At 51.4% G+C, this 12,524-nt stretch overlaps 1 protein-coding gene across 1 annotated transcript in view; it reads right to left on the bottom strand.

Annotated features, from left to right (window-relative positions):
* USP42 (ubiquitin specific peptidase 42) overlaps nucleotides 1–12,524 on the bottom strand; it is a 137,791-nt gene that overhangs the window by 112,841 nt on the left and 12,426 nt on the right. The gene's annotated exons all lie outside the window — the stretch shown is intronic.

The following is a 12,524-nucleotide window of genomic DNA, read 5'->3' as shown; positions in this document are numbered from 1 at the left end:
TAATCACTTACCTAGCTTGTCCCCATGCACTAAAGGGACATGCAAATTTTATTTCGGGGTCACATAGCATCCAATGCAATCGTTGCCATTTCCTCTGTATGGAAATGTGGGAGTGCTAATGCGATTAAACAATGAGCTCTCTGGCAATTGCTCTGCCTGTGTCAGAACTAATTACTAGCTCTCACCTGCACAGGCACTAGTCTGAGAGACCCAGGGATTATGGCAAATGTAGTTTCTTCACAGAAGTCTCAATTCAGACTACAGACAGAGGTCATGCATGTGCCTCATGTTTGAACCTCAAACTGAAACATCTGATACCAGAATGTGATGATTTAATGTACTATAGGCTGTGCATAGAGAGCAACAAATGACAATTAAACTACATGATCAATAAACATCTTATGTCAGAAAAAGGATTTTTCAGGTAAACCAAAAATCTCTTTAATGTACATCACGGGGCACAGAGCATCTTCATATTTACTACAATAGGGATGTCCCAAAGCACTGTGTATAAAGGGAGGGTGACACGGCAACAGGCCCCAAACTACAAAACAGGTCAGAATCTCACGCTGCAGCCTTCAAAAGGTAGCGTCCTCAGTGCCTCTAAAATCCACATGGCAAGACTTTGTAAAAACATGAACCAAAAGACCTCAACCACACATCTGGTAAAATGAGCTGTCGCCAAAAATGGTGAACTTGGCTCTTTAGACCACAAACCTGAAAAATAAGTAACAGATTAAATTTGAAAAATTATAGACTTTGAAGCTGCGTGATAGGCCTTTGGAAAAAAGGGATGAAAATAGCAGGAACCACAGCCAAAAGCCAAATTGTAAAAAAAAAAAAAAAAAACACAACAACTTTAGGACGAAAAAAGGCAGCAACAAGGCAGTTGAGATGAAGAAATCTTTTACACCTGTTGTAAAAAGGACGGCTGAGGCCATAGGACCACCTTGTCACAAAAGGAGCACCAAGAACAGGCCCTTACAAGAAAGGGCAATCCATTCTGGAACTCTGAGCCAAAGAAATGGCAACCACAAAAGTAACCTTCAGGCCCCATGCACACGGGGCGTTAGAAAAAACGTACGTCAAAGTTAGTTCTGACGCCGGAAAAAGCAGCTGTAAAAACGTGCTTTCAGTAGCTTTTTCCATTGGCGTTATTGCACGTTTTGCCACGTTGCTTTAAGCAGCGTTTTTTTTTCTTCCATTCAAAATCAATGGTTCCCTATGGGAGCCTATTGATTTGAATGGAGGTCGCACCGCAACACCGCAAGTCGGATCCGACTTGCGGGGCGACTTGCGCTGTGAGAATCTTGAGGGGGAACTCCACGCCAAAATGGGAAAAAACGGCGTGGGGGTCCACCCCAGGGTTCCAAGCCAGGCCCTTCGGGTCTGTTATGGAATTTTAGGGTAGCCCCATGCCGAAAAAACGGCATGGGGTCCCCCCCAAAATCCATACCAAACCCTTATCCGAGCATGCAGCCCGGCAGGCCAGGAAAGGGGAGGGGACGAGCGAGCGGCCCCACCCCCCCTGGACCACACCAGGCCATATGCCCTCAACATGGGGGGGTGTTGGTGCTTTGGGGCAGGGGGAGCTCTGCACCCCCCACCTCAAAGCACCTTGCCCCCATGTTGATGAGGACAAGGGCCTCATCCCCACAACCCTGGCCGGTGGTTGTGGGGGTCTGCGGGCAGGGGGCTCATCGGAATCTGGAAGCCCCCTTTAACAAGGGGGCACTCCAGATCCCGGACCCCCTCCCTATGTGAATGGGTATGGGGTACACTGTACCCCTACCCATTCACCCCATAAAAGGCAGTGTATGGAAATAACGACAAGAGACGTTTTGGAAAGTTTATTAAAAATCTTCATCCGACTCTTCTTGTCTTCTCCTCTCCGGGGTCTTCTGCTCTTTTGCTGTCCGCCCTTCTTGTCTTCTCCTCTCCGGGGTCTTCTGCTCTTTTGCTGTCCGCCCTTCTTGTCTTCTCCTCTCCGGGGTCTTCTCCGGGGTCTTCTGCTCTTTTGCTGTCCGCCCTTCTTGTCTTCTCCTCTCCGGGGTCTTCTGCTCTTTTGCTGTCCCCCTCTTCTTGTGTTCTTCTCTCCGGGGTCTTCTGCTGTCCCCTCTTCTGCTGTCCTCTCTTCTTTTCTTCTCCTCTCCGGTCTTCTGCTCTTTTTCTGTCGGCTGTCGGCTGTCTTCTTCCTCCGGTCCTCCTCCGACGACGTCTCCGCTGATTATGCCTATCTCCGGTCTCTTCAGCTTATTATATAGCCATTAGGGGCGTGGCCCCGATGACGTCATCTGGAGGCCCCGCCCCCTCATGTCACAGATGACGTCATCTGTGACATGAGGGGGCGGGGTCTCCAGATGACGTCATCGGGGCCACGCCCCTAATGGCTATATAATAAGCTGAAGAGACCGGAGATAGGCATAATCAGCGGAGACGTCGTCGGAGGAGGACCGGAGGAAGAAGACAGCCGACAGCCGACAGCAAAAGAGCAGAAGACCGGAGAGGAGAAGAAAAGAAGAGAGGACAGCAGAAGAGGGGACAGCAGAAGACCCCGGAGAGAAGAACACAAGAAGAGGGGGACAGCAAAAGAGCAGAAGACCCCGGAGAGGAGAAGACAAGAAGGGCGGACAGCAAAAGAGCAGAAGACCCCGGAGAGGAGAAGACAAGAAGGGCGGACAGCAAAAGAGCAGAAGACCCCGGAGAAGACCCCGGAGAGGAGAAGACAAGAAGAGTCGGATGAAGATTTTTAATAAACTTTCCAAAACGTCTCTTGTTATTTCCATACACTGCCTTTTATGGGGTGAATGGGTAGGGGTACAGTGTACCCCATACCCATTCACATAGGGAGGGGGTCCGGGATCTGGGGTGCCCCCTTGTTAAAGGGGGCTTCCAGATTCCGATGAGCCCCCTGCCCGCAGACCCCCACAACCACCGGCCAGGGTTGTGGGGATGAGGCCCTTGTCCTCATCAACATGGGGGCAAGGTGCTTTGAGGTGGGGGGTGCAGAGCTCCCCCTGCCCCAAAGCACCAACACCCCCCCCATGTTGAGGGCATGTGGCCTGGTGTGGTCCAGGGGGGGTGGGGCCGCTCGCCCGTCCCCTCCCCTTTCCTGGCCTGCCGGGCTGCATGCTCGGTTAAGGGTCTGGTATGGATTTTGGGGGGGACCCCACGCCGTTTTTTCGGCATGGGGCTACCCTCAAATTCCATAACAGACCCGAAGGGCCTGGTTTGGAACCCTGGGGGGGACCCCACGCCGTTTTTTTCCCATTTTGGCGTGGCGTTCCCCCTCAAGATTCCCACAGCGCAAGTCACCCCGCAAGTCGGATCAGACTTGCGGTGTTGCGGTGCGACCTCCATTCAAATCAATAGGATCCCATAGGGAACCATTGATTTTGAATGGAAGAAAAAAAAACGTATAACATGGCTTAACACACGTTAAGCAACGTTATAGCAAAGTTATTCAGCTTTTAGCAGCGTCAGGCGTTTTTAACGCTGTAACGCTGGTCCTCAGAACGCGCAGGTGGTGGGTTCTTGTTGCAGCCTAAAAACGCCTAAGCCACTTACAGCTCAAAAACGTCTGAGTGTGCATGAGGCCATAGAATAACATGGAGGGGCGTTTTTAGGCTGCAAAAAGAAAACGCCTGACGCTGCTTACAGCGGCGTTAAAAACGTCCCGTGTGCATGGGGCCTTAAAGTCAGAAAGACTAAAGTAATATCCCAAATGGTTTAAAATGGAGAGTTCTGTAATATAGAACCAATGACCAATGGAACAATACATGTGACCCCTTGCACAAATATCACGTACCGAAGAACATGAAGCAATTGGTCTCTGAAAAAGGACCACCAAGGCTGAATCTGACCCTTAAAACGCACTCAAGGCCAGTCCCAGTTTAATTGCAGATCGGAGAAAAGCCAGGAAGCGACCGACAAAATACTTGCAAAATCCTCTAGCCTCACATCAAGCAAAATAATATTTCCAATTTCTGTGGTAAAACTTCCTTGAAGTCACCTTCCAAGCCTTCAGTAGCGAATGAATGACTTAAACAAGATTTCCCAGCACACAGGGTTTTGTTTGCACACATTTGCAAATGTATGCGTAAGCCGCAGTACCCAGGACAAGGGACCTCTGTATATATTACAATCGTAACTCCTAAATTTCCATTCTCCATAGTTGGAGGTCCCTTGTCGTGGGCACTGCACCTTATGCATAGATTTGCAAATGTGTGCAAACAGAACCCTCTTTTCTTAACATAATCTGTTAAAGTGTCAATTTGGTTGTTTTGCAGGCTAGCTAGTAAGCACGCTGAAAATCTTTGTTTGCGATAAGCATTGCCCTTCCATTTGCACCTTGCAGCAAAGGTTAGGTATAGGTTGGGGTGCTTGCCATTCGTTTGTACAGTTGGTTGAACTGTGTGCTTTGTCCGTGCGTTACATGCGTACCTGTGTCTTGGGCTCCCTCCAGGCACACCTGCCCTTAGCCTAACCATTGTTATGTGCGCTCCTACTATGGAGACTCTGGCAATTTTAGACTTCGGACCGCAGCACATACAGAGGTCCCTTGTTCTGGGCACTGCGGCTTACACATATTTGCAAAATGTGTGCAAAAAAACTGAATTTTTGTAAAATCTTACCGTAAAATTCCTTTCTCTGAGTCCTCCGACAGTCGCCGCCCCCTCACAAGTCTTCACCAATGGGTATTGACCTTTTCTCCGCAGGAGTAGCTAGGCACAAGATTTGTTAATAACAAAAGCTTTTAGCATAGACACACCCATAGGGGTTGTCCCATTAGTCAATACCTCCCTGCACCAGCATTCCCAACTCAGTTTGGTAGCATAGCAGTAAGAGTACACAAAAAACCCCAAAAGAGGGGCGGGGGGCGGCGACTGTCGGAGGACTCAGAGAAAGGAATTTTACGGTAAGATTTTACAAAAATTCAGTTTTCTCTTACGTCTTCCGACAGTCGCCGCCCCCTCACAAGTCTTCACCAATGGGATGTCCCAAAGCAGTGTAGACATGAGGGGTGGGAGACGTAGCCGCAGAAAAAGCAACGCAGTACCCACATCAGAGAAAGGAACCTTACGCACAGTAAGAGAACCAGCTGGGCAACAGGAAATGTGCTCAACAGAAGCAACAACCCAGTAACACAAGAAACCCAGGGGTGAAAACACCCCAACAGCCAAAGACCCATAAACAAGGGTTCCTATGGCACTGCCGCACTGAGAACTCGCGGCCAAAGGAGGCATTGGCTGATGCCCAAGCATACACCATATAAAAAGTGTAGAAAGTGTGCACGGACGACCAAGGCGCGGCCGCGCACACCTGGGCCACCGAGGCCCGAAGCCGGGAGGCCCAAGACGAACTCAGAGATTAGGTAGAGTGCGCCTCAACAGGGAAGGGTGGAACCCGTTCCTGCAAGTATAGGCCAGCATAGTGGCCTGTCAGAACCATTCGGTAACGGTCGCGCAGACTCTGCCATGCCCTTCCGAGGTCCTTCAGGAAGGACAAAGAGGGAATCCGACTCGCGAAAGAAAACAGTGGACGACAGGTGAACCCTGATCGCCCAGACAACATCCCAGGAATGCAAAGCAACCCCCTCAGGATGCTCAGGCTTCACACAGAGCAAAAGCACGACAACGTCCTCAACAAGGTGAAAGTCCGAGACCACCTTAGGGAGGAAGGACGGGTGAGGTCGCAAGACCACCCTACCCATGTGAACCACCGGGTAGGGAGAGCGGCAGGACAATGCCGCCAATACTGACACCCAGCGAGCCGAAGTGATCGCCACCAAAAAAGGGCAATCTGACCGGACAGCAGAGGCAACGACATCTCCTTGACGTAGTCAAAGGGGACACGCTGCAACACGGACAGAACCAAGTTCAAGTCCCATGGAGGCAAGGGCGCCCCCCGAGGGGGGGCCAAAAGACGCACACCTCGAACAAGGGTGCGAATGAGGAGAATGAGACGCCATAGGGCGACGAAAAAAGAACAGCCAGTGCCGAAACCTGGCCTGGTATCATGGCCAGCGTCAAACGCTGGTCCACACCAGTCTGAAAGAAAGCCAACACTCCTGACACCGAGCATGAGCGAGGGGAGAACCCCCTGGACACACACCCCAGGTAAAGTATGCTTTCCAAGCACGGTAACAAATATTACCGGACAAGGCTTTTCCAGCCTTGAGTAGGAATGACCTCAGGGGAGAGACCCCAGTCCACAGGACCCGGCCTCCAACAGCCAGGACGTTACAGTCAGCGACTGTAAAGCAGGAAGGAAGATCGGTCTTGGAGACAGAAGGGCTTCCCGCAGTGGCAGGTGCCACGGAGGCACGACTGCCATATGAACGATGTCCGTGTGCCAGGACCGGTGAGGCCAGTCCGGAGCCACCGGAAATACCGCGTGCGGTTTTAGGCCAACCTGTGAAGGAACCTTGACCGGAACTGAAGTGAAGGAACAGCATACCGCAGACGAAGCTGATGCCAAAGTGCCACCAACGCGTCCGAGGATCGCGCGTGCTTGCCACGACCCTTTCCACCAGGTTGTCCAGCCGAGACGCGAAACAGATCCACATTAGGGGATCCCCACCTCGCACACAGCATCAGGAAGAATTCCGGGTGTAGGGACCATTCCCCCTGGTCCAGGGTCTGGCGGCTCAGGTAATCGACCTGCCAGTTCCCCACCCACGGAATGTGAACTGCCGTGAACGCCGGGACGTGAGTCGCGGCCCAAGACAGAACGTCGGTCACTTCCCGGGCCACTCGGGCACACCCGGAGCCCTCTTGGAGGTTGATGTCAGCCACCGCGGTGACATTGCCCGTCTGTATCCGAACCAGACGGCCCAGAAGTCGTTCCGACCACTGGAGAAGGCAAAGCTGTATCGCTCACCATTCCAGAATGTCGATCGGAAGGGAGGATCCCTACCCGACCAAGTTCCCTGGGCAAACAGGACGCCCAGAACACCACCCCAGCCCCGACGGACTGGCAGCCGTGGTGATCACCGACCATAGCAATCTGACGAAAAGACCTACCCCCCGACACAGCCAGGGGACTGGAGCCACCACAGAAGATCCCTTCTGGTTTGGCGCTCAAGGAAACCCTCAGAGCCAAGACTGAGGATGCTTCTTCCCACGTGGCCAGATATCCACGTGGAGAGACCGCCTGGGAAAACGGAGTAAAAAGAATCGCCTCGAAGGTAGAGACCACTAACCCCAGGCACCGCATACAGGTCCTGAGAGAGTAGGAACGGGTGTCCCTGAGGGACCCGACCCCTTCCTGAAGAGTCCGGAGCTCTTCCTCCGGCAGGAATACTCTAGCATGAGCAGAGTCCAGAACCATTCCCCGATAGGGAAAGCTAACGAAGGAGACAGCGTCGACTTCGGAACGTTGATGGACCAACCGAACTCCTGAATCGCCCGTACCGTGGTGGGCAGGGCGTTCAGCAGGTCCTGACTGACCCTCGAGCTTAACAGGAGATCATCCAGATATCCCAAGACCGCAACGCCCTGGGCTCTCAACAGGCCCAGAACAGGTGCCAGCACTTTGGTAAGAACCCGTGGGGCCGAAACGAGACCGAAAGGTAACGCCACGGACTGGCAATGGTCCACCGTAATGGCGAACCTAAGGAACCTCTGGTGACCTACGAAAATGGGGATGCGAAGCACGCATCCTTCAGGTCGACAGAGGCCAGGAATCCTCCCGGGCTCAGGGCAACCCCACTGAGTGCAGGGATGCCATGCAAAACTCCCGAACACGCACGAAGCGGTTCAGAGCATACAAGTCCAGGATCGGACGTACTTCGCCCTCCCCACTGGGCACAGTGAAGCACCGGGACCACCACCCCCTGGGCCAGGAGATCCTGCATGCGCCCAGGAGACAGCCGAAGAATTGTATCTCGTTCGAACGAGTTCCTGTACCCACCTGTCCCGAAGCGGAACAGCCAAGGCTGGAGGAAAAAACTCACAAAAACGTCCCCCCACCCCAGAAGCGGGTGAGGGCGTCCCTTCAGGCAGAAGCGGAATAGGGCGCAGAGCCGGCCTAGCCGGACCATCGCTACCCGCCCAGGGCTTCTTCTGGCCACCTTGGCCTTTCGAAGGGTCTGCCTTGGACTGCGACTTAAAGGCACGAAAAGGACCCCTGAGAGGGTCCAAATGCGGGGCCCGCTCGCCTTGAAAGGACCGTTCTTCGGATTCTAGGGCAACAGAGTGCTCTAGCCCCCAGTGACTCCATTCACCAGAGTATCCAAAGCCTCGCCAAAAAGGCGAGACCCAGCACAGGGAAAAGCATCCTCCGTTTTCCGTGACCATTGGTCAGTCGACCAACACTTCAGCCAGATCAGTCGACGGCAGGCACCGCGACACTAGACAGGCATGCAGCGAAAAGGGCCTCACGCAAGGCCGCATCGCAAAAATACATGACCCCCTGATGGAGTAGGTCTACCATAGCCAGCGCAGCTGGCGGTGCAGCAGCGGACACAAGGGTGCGCCAGAGCCCCTCAGTCCAGGTGGTCCCCGCCTGGGCCACCATGACAGAAGCTAAATAGGTTCGAGCATAGAGCCCGCCACCATACAAGCAAGGCGGGTAAGAGACTCCAACTTCCCGTCCTTATGATCCCGGAAAACCGGGGTATCCTCAGTGGAAACCAGGGTAACCTAGGTCAACACGGCCCCAGCGCGATCCACCTGGGGTGCCACGCACTAGCGCTCCTCCGTTGCGGGCGCAACGGGGTAAAAGCAGTGTAAACGGACCAGGCACCGTAAAGGGCTTCTATTTTTTTTTTTAAAACGCCATTGTTCAATCACAGTGTGATGAAATGCAGTAGGGCAGGGGAAAAAACCTGCGCCGACTAGCGGGGTCTATGTATCCCAAAGGATGATCTCTTATGGGAGGGAGCAGCTCATCTATGAGCGCAAGCTCTTCAGGCGAGTCCGGAGGAGACGTAGCAACCCCTTCAACCTCTGCCTCCCCTGTAGACCCCAAAAGGTCCAGAGATGAGCGAGACCCGGAAAGGGGCAAGCCAGGCACAGCAGCCACATCACCATCCGAAACAGAGATCGATAACCTTGCCCACTACTATGCAGAACGTTCAGCCATCCGCACCTCCATCCATGACATCAAAAATGTCACTACAGCGGCCAATTAGGCACAGCGGGGGTTCAGCAGACCCAGGGTCCCCCACCAGGCTGGGGGGAACCAGCTATCCTGATATTTGAACAAAAGGTACTGGCCCTTTAAGCGCCGCGGCGAGCGCAGCCCACCGCAAAGCTCACATATGAATTAGGAAGGATAGCCCAGTAAGGAATGGAGAGATCACTTGCAGAGCTCGCAGAGCGTTGCTACTGATCGCCGCTCCGTAGAAAGAGGAAGCGAGGTCACTAAGGCTGAACTATACCTGCAGCAGGCTCAGGGAAAATGGCTGCCCATAGAAACCAATGGGGGCTTCTAGAAAATGGCCGCCGACATGTGCTCTGATCGAGCGGCCCGCCACACAAAAAAATGGCGGCGATCGGCGCCAAAAGCACCGCACTGCAACCCTGTGCGAGGCCCAGGGTGAAACCAGCATATCACACAGTGAAAATGGCGGACCGCGCGGCGCTCCGCCGCAGCGGTCGCCGCCACACATGTCTGCACTTACATCTCCCAAAGTTATTCTCACAGCGGAGCGAGAGAGGCCCCCCCGCAGCACAAATAAAGGCATGTAACCCCCATAGGGATCGCAGCAGGGAGCCCGCACACAACAGACATGGGAGGGGACACACAGCCACAGATTGACACCCCAGACAGAGGGTCCCCACACAGAAGGTGCTTACTGTACCGGATGGCGTGGGGAGCCGTCTCCAGGCGACAAACCGCTATCCATAATGACAGGGAGTGCCGCAGCCAGGACGCAGTGGACCGCAGCACGAGACTGCAGAATGGCGTCCAGTGAGGTAGCCACCTCACAGGCAGCATCCCTGCAGCGAGCAGGGATGGGTCGTTCATGGCGCCAAGGCGAACCGTAGCTGAACGCTCCATGGCAGGCTGGGGATCCATCTGGCCCTCAGCCCTGGGATCCAGGGCGGCCAGTCCGAGACCCAGCTCCGCATGACACATCTTCATCCGAAGATCCCTAACTAAGAGCTGACAAAAAAACAGCTAGTAAAGTAAAGAGAAAATACTTGAAATAAAATCAAAAAAGGGTAGAAGGCTGAGACTGAAGCCCCAGCACAGGAAAGCCAGCTACTCCTAAGCTAGGCAAAATCAAACTGAGTTGGGAATGCTGGTGCAGGGAGGTATTGACTAAAGGGACAACCCCTAGGGGCGTGTCTATGCTAAAAGCTTTTGTTATTAACAAATCTTGTGCCTAGCTACTCCTGCGGAGCAAAGGTCAATACCCATTGGTGAAAACTTGTGAGGGGGTGGCGACTGTCGGAGGACGTAAGAGAAAACTATTTTTAACAAAAACTATTACACAGTTGTTTTGCGGGCTTGGAAGTATGCTGGGAAATCTTTTGTTTGTAATGTGCCCTGCCATTCTATGTGCACCTTGATGCAAAGGCTATTTTATAGGTTGTTGTGGTGTTTTTTTGTACAGCAGGAATGACTAAAATCAGAGACTCCGTGGACCCTCAAGACTCTGGATTCAACAGCCCAGCCATTAAAGCTAGCAACTGTAAAGAAGGATGAAGACTGGACCTTGAGACAGAAGGCTGGGTCAATCCAGGAGGATCCAAATGTCGTACACTGACAGGTTTACAACATCGAAGTACCAAGCTCTCACGGGGCCATACCAGGGCAATCAGAATCAACGGAATTCCTTCCACTCAAATCCTGCAAAGTAGACAAGATAGAAGTGGAGACTGCCAAAAGACATCGCTTAGAAATAACTGGTCAAACGGTGTCACCAGAGCATCCATCACAATGTTGGCAGATCCCTGGCGACAAACTTGTTCAGCTTCACTTTGATCAACACCTCCGAGTGAGGTGTCCAGTTCCCTGGAGACGGTTGTTCACGGCTGAGAAAATCAGCTTGCCAATTTTCCACACATGGAATAAGGACAGTGCCAAGACATGGAGTTCTGCCCAAACCAGGATGAGAGCCACTTTCTCCTAAGCAGCCCGCTGTCTGGTGTCACCTTGATCATTTATATATGCCAATGCCATGGCATTGTCCGATTTGCCTTTACAGGCAGGTCCTTCAGCTGCACCGGCCAATACAGTAAGCAAAAGACATATAGTCCTCAATTCTAGAATGCTAATGGATAAGGACCATCCTCTCCAGGATTCTACTTTGATACCTCCTCTAGTAGAATCCCTCCTGCTCATCATGCGACTAGCCCAAACCTTAAAGTATTTGAGAACACATTGATCCAAGGCACATTGTAGTACAGCAAATAATGCATTGGTACTATAATTGTATTTCAATAGATTAAAAAATATAGTTTACTTTTTTTTTTTTTAAGTTCCACTCTTCTTCCCCTTAACTGGGGGCATGTCCTTTTATGGAGCAGGAGGGAAGGTTACTATGTCACTCGCAGAGTAGAAAGTACCTTCCCAACCTAAGTGGGATGCATTCCAAAAGGGAGTCCCTTCTGCAATTCATACAGCTACAGCTGTGATTCGCTAAAGGTTCTCAGCCACACTCTCTTCATTAGAGGGCATGCATGCTAAACTGACCACTGGAGCTACATGCACACTGTATCTCCTAGAAGGCTGCACCGATATGCAAACTCACCATGCCAGCACAGATGTGCTTCTGTGCTTGGTGTGATCAGTTTGCCTAGGGATGAAGAGGGACTGGCAGAAACAACTGACAGAAAACTAAGGACAAAACAGAAAATACATTGAAATACAAGAAGAAACAGACATACAGGTGCATCTCATAAAATTGGAATATCAAAAAATTAATTTTCAGTAATTCAAAAAGTGAAACTCATACTATAATATATATACACATATATACACACACACACACACACACACATATATATACATACATACACACACACACACACACACACTACACACAGAGTAATAGATTTCAAGTATCTTTTCATTTTGATGATTATGGCTTACAGCTAGTGAAAACAAAAATCAGTATCTCAGAATCTTAGATTATTACATAAACCCAATAAAAAAAAAAAAAAATTAAAAAAAAAAAAGTTTTTTTAATACAGAAATGTTGTCTGACTGCAAAGTATGTCCATATACAGTATAGTATGCACTTTAAAACTTGGTCGAGGCTCCTTTTGCATGAATTATTGCATCAATAGGATGTGGCATGGAAGTGATCAGCCTGTGGCACTGGTGAGGTGTTATGGAAGCCCAGGTTTCTTTGATAGTGGCTTTCAGCTCATCTGCATTGTTGGGTCTGGGGTCTCATTTTCCTCCTGACAATACCCCACAGATTCTCTATCTGGTTTAGGTCAGGAGAGTTTGCTGGCCAGTTAAGCACAGTGATACCATGATCATTAAACCAGGTATTTGTACATTTGGCAGTGTGGGCAGGTGCCATGTTCTGCTGGAAAATTAAATCAGCATCTCCATAAAGC

The sequence above is a fragment of the Pelophylax lessonae genome (genome assembly GCF_965119305.1).
Source record: "Pelophylax lessonae genome assembly, chromosome: 6".
NCBI classification, from domain to species: Eukaryota; Metazoa; Chordata; class Amphibia; order Anura; family Ranidae; genus Pelophylax; species Pelophylax lessonae.
The sequence above is the reverse complement of the archived record's forward strand: the minus strand, read 5'-3'. Positions and strand labels throughout refer to the sequence as shown.